Source organism: Myotis brandtii, unplaced genomic scaffold (genome assembly GCF_000412655.1).
Source record: "Myotis brandtii unplaced genomic scaffold, ASM41265v1 scaffold471, whole genome shotgun sequence".
In the NCBI taxonomy this organism is placed as follows: domain Eukaryota; kingdom Metazoa; phylum Chordata; class Mammalia; order Chiroptera; family Vespertilionidae; genus Myotis; species Myotis brandtii.
This window is the reverse complement of record NW_005367989.1, coordinates 783,539-796,351: the sequence shown is the minus strand read 5'-3', so window position 1 is coordinate 796,351 and position 12,813 is coordinate 783,539. Positions and strand designations below refer to the sequence as shown.

Genomic DNA, 12,813 nt, shown 5'->3' with positions numbered 1-12,813 from the left:
GGGGAACGTTGGAGTCCGCAGTCACTGGAGCAAGCAAGCCTCCCTGTTCGCTTCAGTGCATGGCTGCCGGCTGCCATCTTGGCTGGCAGTTAATTTGCATATCGCCCTGATTAGCCAATGGGAAGGGTAGCGGATATACAGCTAATTACCATGTTTCTCTTTTATTAGATAGGATGGGTGGATGAAATTATCTGTAAATCCTTTTGAAATGATTCAAAGAAAAAACAATGATGTAAACTAGCATTTCAGTGCCTGGCACATAGAATGTGTACAAAAAACAAGATGGTAAAACGAATGAGTGGCAGAGTGAGAGCTAACTCTACATTCTCCTAGATCACTGTTTTTAAGTCTATTAGAACTTGATCTCTTTTTGATAAACATAAAAATTTCACCTCCTACTCCCAACATGGCTATGGTTATAATGCTCAAGGGGTCTATAGCTCTTCCTTCAGATAAGAGACAAAGTTAAGTTCTATACTTTTTGGTTGTCTGTAGCCAAGATTTGTCTTGAATGCAATTCTCCATCTTGTAGTCCGAAAACAATACTTTGGTTTGGTCTGCTTTTGTTTTTCCTTTATTTAAATGTATTATCATATCAAAAATGGTGTTTTGATTTCTCAACCTATGCATACCAATATGGAGATGTCTGCACTGGGGAAAGAGCTCATTAAAATTGCAAGTATAACCCATATGAAACTGGCCCTGCTCTCGGGTGATGCCCGAGTTGGTGGATCTGACTTTCCGTAGAAAGGTGGGAGGGCCCAGGCCTAGAAAGCAGTGTCCAGGTGAAGCTAGTCATGGCTTTCAGCCACTTAGATGTCTGCTTCATTTAATGAACATTGGTAAATTGAATCCCCTGGAGCAATGTTCTAAGAATTCTTTTCTTACCCTTTAAAAACTTGTTTCTCTTGAAGACACATTTTCAAATAATGCTCCAGAAAACTGCGGAGCAGTCTTGTCTCTAAATATTGGTAGAAAAGGTAGAAGGTTCCAGAACTTTCAAAACTCCAGCCAGAGCTCTGAGCTGTAACTTGATTGGCGATGTGGTCAGGGCTGGGGAAGAGGAATGGGACACAGGGCAGGCGGGAAAGTCCCGCTGTCCTGAGACATTAGATGGAGGAAAAGAAAGCACGATTCCCTTAATTTAATAGCAGCCACTCACCAAATATGACTCTAAGGTATGTAAATTGCTTCCTAGAAAAGTATGCCATGAAAACCCTGACTGGGTGGGAATTAAAAAAGAATCAGAAATTCAAAATAGTCTGTCTTCACCTCCAGGGAGGCTGTGCAATATTTGTGCATTTCCACCGCATTAATAACACGCAAACAGAGGTTGTATTATATGGTTCTTCTCAATCTAAATATTCCGTTTCAAACCTCACCCTGCCATACTAGCTCAAAGCCAAAAACTCAAAATTATAAACAAGGGTTTCCGGGAGCGGCCTCAATCCCTGCCCTCTGTTAGTAAGAACAGGAACTTCATCAAAAATGGGTGTAGTGGCGCATGAGCACCACACGATGGCAGTAGAGCTTCATGCAGCTCCGCCAACCACCAAAGGCAGAAGGGCCTTCTGAGGGGGCAATACCGCTGTGAAGTCTGAAGTGAAGGAGATTTAGACTAGAACTGACTAAACCTCAAGGTTAAGGCTAAAACTTGTAGGCAAAGCGCTTTTTCCAAAGCATAAAAACATGTCAGAGTATACACATTTTGCAATGATAGACACACACAATTTTTCCATCTTTACCTCCATTGAGAATGAGTCAAGAGGTCTTATGTTATTGAGTGAATTCTGCATCTGACTCACCTTCCTTGAGGGCACAGCAAGTTCATTGTCAGTTTGCAAATGTGTCTGCCAGAGAATCTCTATTGTTTCCATTTGTCTAATAGTAGATCTCCTGTCCTCAGGGCTGATGCCACCACTCTCACCCACAGGCACCACATACATCTGCCACACAAAGGCCCTGTGACTGGGAGGGACCCTGGGGCCCTGGGGCCGCAGCACTGAGAGAAACCGCCCAGGTTGCACCATTTTTAACCATGAAAGATTTATCAGGAGTTGTGTATTAGCTTCCTAGAGCTGCCACAGCAAATTGCTGCAAACTTGATGGCTTAAAAAAGCAAACATGCATAGTTTTATAGTTCTAGAGGCCAGGGATCTGAAACCATAGTGTCAGCGGGGCCACACTCCCTCAAACACCTAATTGGGAGAATCCTTCCTTGTCTTTTCCAGCTTCTGGCAACCCTTGGCTTCTAGCAGTGTCGCTCCACTCTCTGCCCCCATCCTGTCGTGCCTCTCCTCCCTGTGTCTCTCTCTCTCTGTCTTCTCCTTTTCTGTGACTTACAAGGACACTCACTGGATTTAGGGCACATCCCTAAGTCAGGATTGATCTCATCTCCAGAGCCTGACCTTAAGGAAAGCTATGAAGACGCTTCTTCCAGACCAGGTCCCACGCTGAGGTTCCAGGTGGACTTCTATCTTGGGGTGGAGGACACCATTCAATCCCCTACAGCTGGGAGGCAGCGTATTCCCCGGCATCGCTATAATTATTCTCTTCTCACCAGAATTATGGGCTTTGAGTCCATCTGCAGAGCAGCCAGGAGATATCGGCCAAAGCAGGAAAGTTCACTAGACTATGGATGTGGGAGTTTCTGGAGATGCATCTTTGGTAAAAAAAAAAACCCCTTCCCCAGAGATGTCTCTGTGAATCCTCCTGCAAAACATGTGAAGAAGTGGAAAAGTGGGTCTCTGAATGCTCTGCCTCAAAACAAGAAAAGTTCTATTGGGATCAAATCCAGTAATTACCTGAAAGATGGGGGAAATGTGTGGCTAGCGATGGACATTACTTTGAATAAAGAACTTCTGATGTTTCTCTTGAAATTATCGTGTTTTCTTTGATTACAAAAATCTGTATTAACCAGTTAATAATGCGGATTACCTATTAACTGGTTAATAATTCAGATTTTGTAATCCAAAGAAAACACGATAATTTCAAGAGAAACATCAGAAGTGCTTTATTCAAAGTAATGTCCATCGCTAGCCACACATTTCCCCATCTTTCAGGTAATTTGTGGATACTGGCCCAATAGAACTTTTCTTGTTTTGAGGCAAACCATTCAGAGACCCAATTTTCCACTTCTTCTCACGTTTTGAAATGCTGCTCAGGAAGTGCGTGTGCCATCGATCAGAACAAGTGGTAATCTGAAGGAGCAATACAACAAAATAGCATACATATCAAATCGCATATATATCAACATGTGTAACTCCATCTATTGAAAAAATCCACATTATTAACCGGTACACTTAGTATACAGATATTCTAGTAATGGAAAAAATACTGTAATACGTGACAAAAAATATTCTATTTAAAATGTGTCCCAAAATTCACGCAAGAAGTAATTTTGATAGAAAACACAGGTTTATAATTAAAAATTGTAAATTTGTTATTGATTCATAAAGTATACAGTATAGGGTTATGTATGCAATAGCATATCAGGTAAGTGTCCTCCACGGCTTTGCTGGCACATACGCACTCTTTTGTTATTTCCTGAGCAGCCGCATTTTCGAGGAAGAATAGTCCGATGACGCCTCCAGCCCCAAATCCGCACCAAACAGTGACACGTTGTGGATGCATTTGTTTCTCAACAATCACTCGTGGATTTTCTGAACCCCAAATGCGACAATTTTGTCGATTAACCAAGCCATCAAGATGAAAATGAGCCTCATCGAGATTCAGCTACATTTATGCAAAACAGTCATGGAAAATTTCAACAAAAGAGTGCGTATGTGCCAGCAAAGTGGTGAAGGCCATTTCCCCAGTATGCTATTCCATACATAACCTTTTACTGTATACTTTATGAATCAATAAAAAATTTAGACTTTTTCATTATAAACCTGTGTTTTCTATCAAAATTACTTCTTGCATCAATTTTGGGACACCCTTTAGATTAGTCTTTCAGTGAGCAAGTACAGGGGGAAAAAAAAGGAATCTCATTGTGTATTTGTCACTGGGTAGAAAAATCAGGGTAATATACTAACTGCCCTGCTTGCCTAAGAGGAATGTATATGAAAAATCTTTGAAATGTTGAAAATCTCACAAGCATAAAAAGTGTGCTTTTCTTTCCCTCCCACTTTCACAGCATGTACAGTACAGGTGTGCTCAGATGAGCAAGGACATAGGGTCTGACCTGTGCCAATTAAAAGTCCAATCCTCTGACCAGCAGAATCGGCAACACCTGGGAAATAGTCAGGAAGGCAGAACTTTCGGTTCCAGCCCAGACTGATGGAATGAGAACAGGCTTGCCGGGTGATTCCTATAGACATTAGAGTTTGAGAAGCCTTGCCCTAAGTCAGCGGTTCTCAACCTTGGCTGCACATTAGAATCACCTGGGAATCTTTTTAAAATCCTGATTTCGGGGCCTCATCCTCCGGAAATTCTGTTTCTTTGTTATGGGGTGGGGCCACAACATTAGTAACAAAGAAACAGAATTACCAGAGGATGAGGCCCAGAAATCAGGATTTTAAAAAGATTCCCAGGTGATTCTAATGTGCAGCCAAGGTTGAGAACCACTGCTAAGTGATCCCTGTCTGGTAAATTTCATACAGTGAACTGGGGATCCTCAATATTTTTTTTTCTCATTATTAGGATCTCCTTAGGAACACCCCAGGTATGACCTGTGGTTGGCAGGAGGAGAGAAGTTACACTTACCTCAATGTGGACCCTCTTCACAGACAATCCCCAGCCAAATTATGAACCACATTGACATCAGTTGGGTTCAGCTTTGATTACTGTGGAAGATCAACTGGGCTGTCCTGACTGGGGAACCAAACAATATTCTGTGATCTTCACTCCAGCATTTTGGTGTAGCATTTTCACAGATAACTGAAAACGTAACTATAAAGGAATGCAAGGACATTGCTTAAAAAATATATCAAAAAGTAAGGAGAACAAAGGAGTCCACTGGAGAATCCTTTGATTTTCTCACTCCCGATTCCTTATAGAAACAATGTGAAGAATGATGACATTCATCTCACTAGGTAAGCCCCATGCTGTGAAAGCATCCCTGCTTTGAGGTGTCCAGATGAAAGATGCTCTACAAATACAAAGCAATGGCTGCTGGGTCTGCATTTGTGCCGGAGCGAGTCTCCCTGTGTGGGCTCTTACTTTTTACTAATAAAAGCAGAGGGTCCCTGGCTGGTGTTTCTCAGTGGTTAGAGTGCCGGCCCTCGAACAGACGGTTTGCCGGTTCGGTTCCTGGACAAGGGCATGCAACTGGGTTTCAGGTTCAATCCCTGGCTCTGGTCGGGGTGTGACAACCAATCAATGTGTCTCTCTCGAATCGATATTTCTCTCTCTCTCTCCCCTCTGTCTCTTTCCCCCTCCCTCCCTTCTTTCAACTCTATCTGAAAAGCAGTGGGAAAAATATCCTTGGGTGAGTATTAACAAAAATTTTAAAAAATAAATAAATAATAAAAGCAGAGGGTGCACAGACACTCACTCCTTCAGGGTCCCACTGAGTCCCACTGGGGCTTGGTGAGGTCTCCGGCCGGGTCCTGGTTGCCAATGAAACCGCTTCAGGAAAGATTGGGGGGGCCCAGGTTCTTGGCTGGCCTGTGGAGCTGAGAGCAGATTTTACACGGAAGACATGTATTTTGAGTGGCCAGGGTGAAAGCAAATGATGGCCAATGAAAGGGATCCTGCCCATCTTCTCCTCCAGCAGAGCTCCTTCGTATAGAAACTTTGAACAAGGAGGGAAGTAGCCTTCTCGGGGTAACAGACAGGAAGTAGAAACCTGAAGTCTGTACTGACATGCTCTATGAGGAACCGCTGTCTTAGAGTTCCTTTTGCGGGCCAACCTGGGCATGCAGCGACAAGGACAGCCACAGGTAACACCTTTGCCTTGTCCTGGCACAAAGCTCATTCAGGGACACAGGGAAATGTGATCTTGCCATCTTCCCCTCTTGGAGAGGACACGGGATTTGAACCTGCCGTGTATTTATCTAGTTCACAGCACAACTGGGAACACCTCTTGACGGCCTCCAGATAGAACGAGCTGTTCCTTTGTGCCCGAGTACAACAGTAATGCCTTCATTATCACATGCTAACTATTTTTAGTCTGCTCCTCTGACCAGTCAAGTAATTTCTTTAAGATCAAGGATGATGTTTATTTCTCCATTCCAAGTGCCTAAGATAGCTTGTCAATAATCATTTGAATGAGTTACCCTCCCTTAGTGAAGGCTGAGGGAAGATAAAGTAGACACAGCCAAACAATGATGAGTTTTTCAGAAAACTTCAGTGTGTAACAGAGGCAACATCATCATCATCATATTGAAGACTTAGTCATCACCAGCATTTTATGTAGTTACTAGAGGCCCGGTGCACAAAATTTGTGCACAGGGAAGGGGGGGGGGGGTGTCCCTCAGCCCAGCCTGCACCCTCTCCAATCTTGGACCCCTATAGGATTGGGCCTAAACAGGCAGTTAGACATCCCTCTCACAAACCAGGACTGCTGGCTCCCAAACGCTCACCTGCCTGCCTACCTGATTGCCCTTAACTGCTTCTGCCTGCCAGCCTGATCAACGCCTAACTGTTCCCCTGCTGGCCTGATCGCCCCTAACTGCCCTCCCCTATAGGTCTGGTCGCCCACAACTGCCCTCCCCTGCTGGCCATCTTGTGGCCACATGGGGGTGGCCATCTTGTGTGTTGGAGTGATGGTCAATTTGCATACTGGTTATGACTAATTAGCATATCCAGAGTAATTAGCATATCCCTCTCTTATTATATAGGATTGCATTTAATGTCCAAGATCCCACTAAACCTAAAGGTAGTGGGGTTGCCTGCATTTACAGAAAAGAAAACTGAGCCTCAGAAAGCGTAAGTACATAACAATTGCTGAGCCAGTGTTTGTTCCCAGGTCTCTCTGATGCAATGTTCTTAGCCGTTATGCCAGACTATCCAGGGCCTTGTAATAGATCACGGAGAGCCGCTCATATGGCATTCTCCTGAGTGCAGGGCACAGACCTCTTGCGGTGGTAGGCCATCCTTGGTGAGAGGCATGAGGTAAGAGAGCAAGCTGGGTAGCATTCGCTGGGAACAAGGGGATGTGTTCTTAACAATGCCAGCACAGTTGCAGACAAGGCACAGTGGGGGTCGAATCCAAACTGCAATAGACACTAGCTTTGTAGCCTTTTGTGAGTAACTGGCGCACGCGGTGCTTCAAATCCCTCATCTCCAAATTGGGGCAAACAGCATGACTTTCCTCAAAGGGTTGCTGTGAGAATGACATTAGACATGTGCTTGGTGCAATTCCCAACATACACTGAGTGCCGGCGGATTATCATCATCTTTATTATCAATACATCATAATAATTTTTCATATTATTTTTATTATGAAAAGTGGGTTTTTAATAAAAGACTTAAGGACCTACTCAAATTTAAGCATCACTTTAGTATCATTTCAAAACCACTCTTCTATTTTAAAAGCTTTTTTTTAAAAAGCCAAAACGGTGCTCCCCAGGGGGGCGGGAAACGATTCCGTCTGGTCAGTTGGCATCCTCACCACAACCTGCCCGCAAATCACTGTGGAATCTGCAGAAGTCATTCGACACAGTCCCCACGTTGTGGAAGGATGTAGTTAACGATAAGCATGGCTTGTGGTAGTGCTTTGGAGGCTACAAAGTACCACACAGAGGCTCCTATTCCCTGTCCCTCCCCCCAAAAAATTCACAAAAACATGCTCATTTCAATTTGGAAAACCTTTGCACTTCACCTTTCCCCTGCCCCCACTAGCTTGTCAGGGGCCAAGAGAGGAGAAAAACATGTTTTCTTTCCATAAACCTCATTCAATGTCAGCTTTTTTAAAGGATATGCACTCTTTGCTTTATACTTTTGGGTGGCTTTTCTATTTCTGTAAATTCCTTGCCACATCCATACCCCACCCCTCCTTTAGGCAGAAGATTGTGTGGCCTGGAGAAGTCTTCGGCCAGTAATTTGATTACCCCACCCACATCTCCCTGGTCACTCCACAACCATCAGCTGTCAATCAGCAGTCGGTCCTTCCCACTGCCCACTTGTAGCGTTTGCTTACCCAGGCTCCGCCTCCTCTTCAGATGAGGTGTCTTGGTCCTTAGCACTTCACAAGTGTCCATGGCTGGTCCACAGTTCTCCATCACTAGTGTGGACTGTAAGATCACAGTGCCGGGGATGCCACAGGCAATGTGCATTTCAATTGGGCACATTGTAATATCCATAGAAAGGCAACTTACCTTCTCCCTCTGGGGGTGGCCTCCGGGGGTGGCCTCCTGGGAGCTCCTGGGCAGCCAGGGTTCAGAGATGCTGACTTCCACTCCATTGTGTTTATGCAATTGGGCCTGCTCAGCTCCCAAGTGTTTCTTTTTCTTTTTGTTTTTTTAACACTGCAAAAAGGTAACCTATTTACACAAGAGTGGTTTAAGGACATGTTTTTCTCCACAAACAGATGTCAGAAAAGGAATTCTCCACTTGTTAAAAAATGTGCATTTTAACCCTCCACTCATAATCCACTCAATTGCCTGTACCAAAGGCAATCCCTCCAACCCTTCATCCCCCATTTGAGCCTCCAAATAAGTTTCCATTAATTCTTCACTATTCGAGACCCAGGATCTCCTGAAAAGTCTCTGGGCAAGTCATAAAATGGCAGGTTTTGACCTGCAATTAAAAATAAAACCACCAAAACCTAGAGCTCTCCCCCGCACCCTGGTCCTGCCCAGATCCGTCCCCGGTGCCCTTCAGCCATCGCTGACAGCCAGCGTCTGGTACAGTGCTGACCAGTGGGGGTCGCTCACTCCCAGATCCTGCTCTGTTGGTGAGGAGCCCAAGGTTTACAGAAGACTGGGAGGGGTCGGGTCGGGGGCGTAGGGGGCGTGGGGGACGGACCTGCAATTGGGGTTGGTGGTTACTGCTAAGCATCCACATAGCCAGAGGGTTTTTAGGAAAGGAGTGGGCCTGTTGAAAAGAGCCTGTCTTCCCAGGCCCGCCCTGGCGTCTGCCCATGGTAATCCCCTGTGAATGTGCAGAGGAGACCGGAGAGGGCCCTCTGGTTCCAAGTAGCCCTGCCCAGGGACAGGAGATTTAGATTTCCTGCTGTTCAGTTGATAGAACTTGAAATAGAAATATTACAGCCCACATATTCATTCATTTCACTCACTCAATAACAAGTTTTGTCTTTGCAGTTTAACTTGTTGTTAAGACTGGAGCCCTGCTTGAGATTCTTGCTGATTTCCCACAGACAATTCCAGAGAGGCTGCAGTTACAGACAGTACAGTCTGAAGGTACTCAACACACCCTGGTTGTCTGGCTTTGAAGCAAACGGGCTCATCTTGGCGTAGTAAAAGGAGCCAGAAAGGGAGACAGAAATGCAGTTAAAGCATTATATATGGCATTGCATCCGCTTGGGTCCAAATCAGCCTCACAAAACAGCCAGAAATCCCACTGAACTCCCTAAATTTGATCGAGTCGTAAATTGGTGAAGCTGCCGGAACTACTCATTTTATAGAGGACGTAACTAGTGTGAACCAGTGGTTGAGCTGACCCATGAACCAAGAGGTCACAGTTCGATTCCCTGTCAGGACACAGGCTCGGGGTTGCAGGCTCAATCCCCAGTGTGGGGTGTGAGTCTCTCCTATCATTGATGTTTCTATCTCTCTCTCCCCTCTCCCTCTCCCTTCCTTTCTGAAATCAATAACAAAAAAGACTGATGTTGACACACACACACCCAGAGGAAATGTATTGCTCATGTAATGAGACTTCCCGGGGAGAGCAGGACAAGCAGCCACGCTGTTCTGGAATGAGAGAGCCAGGTGAGGAACAAGCGGTTTGAAGTTTTATTGGAGTTAGGAAGAAGGGCCTTGGGAGTTTCCTCAGCTCACAGAGCACTCCCACCCTAGGCATCACCCCAGGATAGGACATTTCCTGTGCCTGAGGCCCCCTGGCTGGCTGAGTCCTGAGGCAGCACATGAACCCAGGCAGATGTTGCTGCAGAGAGCAGTTCCTTGCAGCCCAGTTCCTTCCAGCTGAGCAGTGCAGGCCTGAACGCAGAGGCAGGCTGTGGTGTGGCACTCTTCGCAGCAATAGCTGGGAACGCTGAATGTCCATCACACATATAGCTGCTTATAATGAGTTTCTAGGAGTATTTTTTAAGTATAGTTGGTATACAACATTAGATTCATGTCAGGTATACAATATAGAGATTTGACACATTACAATGCGACCCCACACTAAGTCTAGTAACCATCTGTCACCCCCCAAAACTTAGCACAATATTATTAACTATATTCCCCTTCATCTTTTTCACCCATCCCCCACCCCCACCCCACTGCCTCTGGCAAGTAGGCAAGTATCCTTTTTTTCTGTTTCTATGAGTCAGTTTTTGTTTTGTTTGTTCATTTGTGTTCTTTTTTTTTTTTTTAGATTCCATATATAAGTGAAGCTGTATTTGTATTTCATACCAAAGGCCCAATGCACAAAATCGTGCACCAGTGAGGTCCCTCAGCCTGGCCTGCGGGATCGGGCCAAGACCAGCTCTCTGACATCCCCCGAAGGGTCCCAGATGCGAGAGGGCACAGGCCAGGCTGAGGGACCCCACTGGCGCACGATCAGGGCCAGGGAGGGACTCGGGAAGTTGGCCAGCCAGGGAGGGACTTTAGGAGGGCTCCAGGGTGTGTACTGCCCATCTCACTCAGTCCTGATTGGTCAGACACCAGCAGCAAACTAACCTACCAGTTGGAGCATCTGTCCCCCGGTGGTCAGTGCACGTCATAGTGAGCTGTTGAACGGCCTTAGCATATTACACTTTGATTGGTTGAATGGACAACTGGACAACCAGACACTTAGCATATTGATGTAAGGTCTGGGGCTGGGAAAGGGTCTTTCCTCCTGATCCCACCAGCTGAGTTGGGCCAAACAACTCAGGTGTAAGGTCTGGGGCTGGGAAAATAGGGTCTTTCCTGATCCCACCAGCCGAGTTGGACAAAACAACCCAGAACTGCCGAGCCACATCCTGCTGGACAATAGCTGCCACCCTGGGACCCACCAGAGCATCCTGTTGTGCTGATGGCCAATAAATAACCACCGGAGACTTCTCAAGATGGCCAGGGTGCAGCTGCACCAACTTCCCGCTCATCAATCACCCGCCACAAGCTACCTCAGATAAACCTGATTGGTCCAACAGCAGCATAAAAAATCTCTGCCAGGCATAGGCGGGTGTGACTCCCCAGGCCTGCACCCCCAGACCGTGGGACCTCACCCGAGAGCTTCCAAATAAACGCGATATTTCGCTCTTACCCTGCTTGTCTTGGTCAATTTATTGGCTTTGGTCAGATTAAATCTCACATCTCAGATTAAACCTTACATTAAACCTAACAATTAGTCTTTTATTATATAGGATTTTCATTATTTGTTTCTCCCTACCAATAGGTGTCAGAGTCCCTAACTGACCCCTAGGAGCAATGATTGAGCAAATCACACAGCAACTATGTTAAAGATCTACCTCTGGTTTCTACAGCTGAATAGACTCCTGTTTTTAATTCCAGAATCTTGGGATCAGCTCATCACCTGAGAAAGTACTCAAGGCCCTCTTAAGTTCTGAATAAAATACCGTAAAATCTACTGGGGAAAATTGATTCTTCTCTCTAGATTTGATCAGGAATGAGCCCAATGTACCCAAAATATCATTGACCCTAAATCTCTCAACCCTCAAAACAGTTTCCTTCTGGAATTGATCACTTCTCATCTACTACGCGCCCCTTTTGATGGGGTATCAACAATTGGAGCCAGATTACAAGAACCAATGGTGAATATCTCTTCCCAACTCAGTGTACCTTGGTAGTTTGAAATCCGCCATGTGGAAGTATTTACACCACATAAATTGGCAAATGCTATAAATCAGGGCTTTTTATATCAGAGAGCCAGCTGTTGACATGCCCTCCCATACGGCGAGTTAAGGTTAGAACTGGGAGAAGGAAGAGTAAGTAAAACTTTGAAGATTTTACCAAAATGTGGCAAAAAAAGTGAAATAACTTGATTCTCATTTCTCCTTCCTTAGTTCTCACTTGACATATCTCCTTACTTGTTCCATATATGAGAACAAAGTTATGCCTTGCGATGTAGCTTTAAAATTCCAGGTTTGATGCATTATATGTGGCAATATAGCATCTGATTTGAGCACTTTGGCTCTGACATCAGGATTCTGGCTCTGCCACTTTCCATTTATCTGACCATGGGAAATTTCATTAAGCTGGAAAATCTCAGTTTCCTCAGAGGAAAATACAGATAATAAGAGCTCTTATTTTATGAAGTTATAATGAGAAATAAATAAGATATGCCTGGTATATGGTGGGCACCCATAGATATTTGTTAATTAAATGTTGTATGAATGCTTATAAAAGCATTTTGTTAATGTATGGCATAAACCAAGTGCTTAATACATGTTAAATAATATAAAATTAATTTCCATAGCCTAGAATTACCCTCATTATTAATTCATTCATTTTTTAAATCCTTTCTATGTACTCACCAGTCTCTCAAATGTTATGAGAGGCCTCATATTTGAAAATGTGATTAGTCATCCTCAGATGAAACAATAGACATTTATTTCCCCTCAAAGCCCATTCACTGCTTCGACAAGCTGGAGGAGAAGGAGAGACTAGATTAAGGATGGCAGACAAGAGTTGGTGCACCCACACGACAGCTTGCAGATCCTGGGCATGCTATAGCATATTCTCAAATAATATTTATCAACCATCCTGTGCCAACTGTTTTAGATATTTTGACAACATG

The 12,813-nt window shown here is 44.7% G+C and overlaps 1 long non-coding RNA gene across 1 annotated transcript in view; it reads left to right on the top strand.

The window, feature by feature from the left end:
• Positions 1 to 11,233, top strand: part of LOC106727746 — a 13,215-nt gene extending 1,982 nt beyond the window's left edge. The window contains exons 2-3 of the long non-coding RNA XR_001363979.1: positions 9,613 to 9,619; positions 10,948 to 11,233. This is a non-coding gene — a long non-coding RNA (uncharacterized LOC106727746). The remainder of the gene's footprint in view (positions 1 to 9,612; positions 9,620 to 10,947) is intronic.
• Positions 11,234 to 12,813: the final 1,580 nt, after the last annotated feature.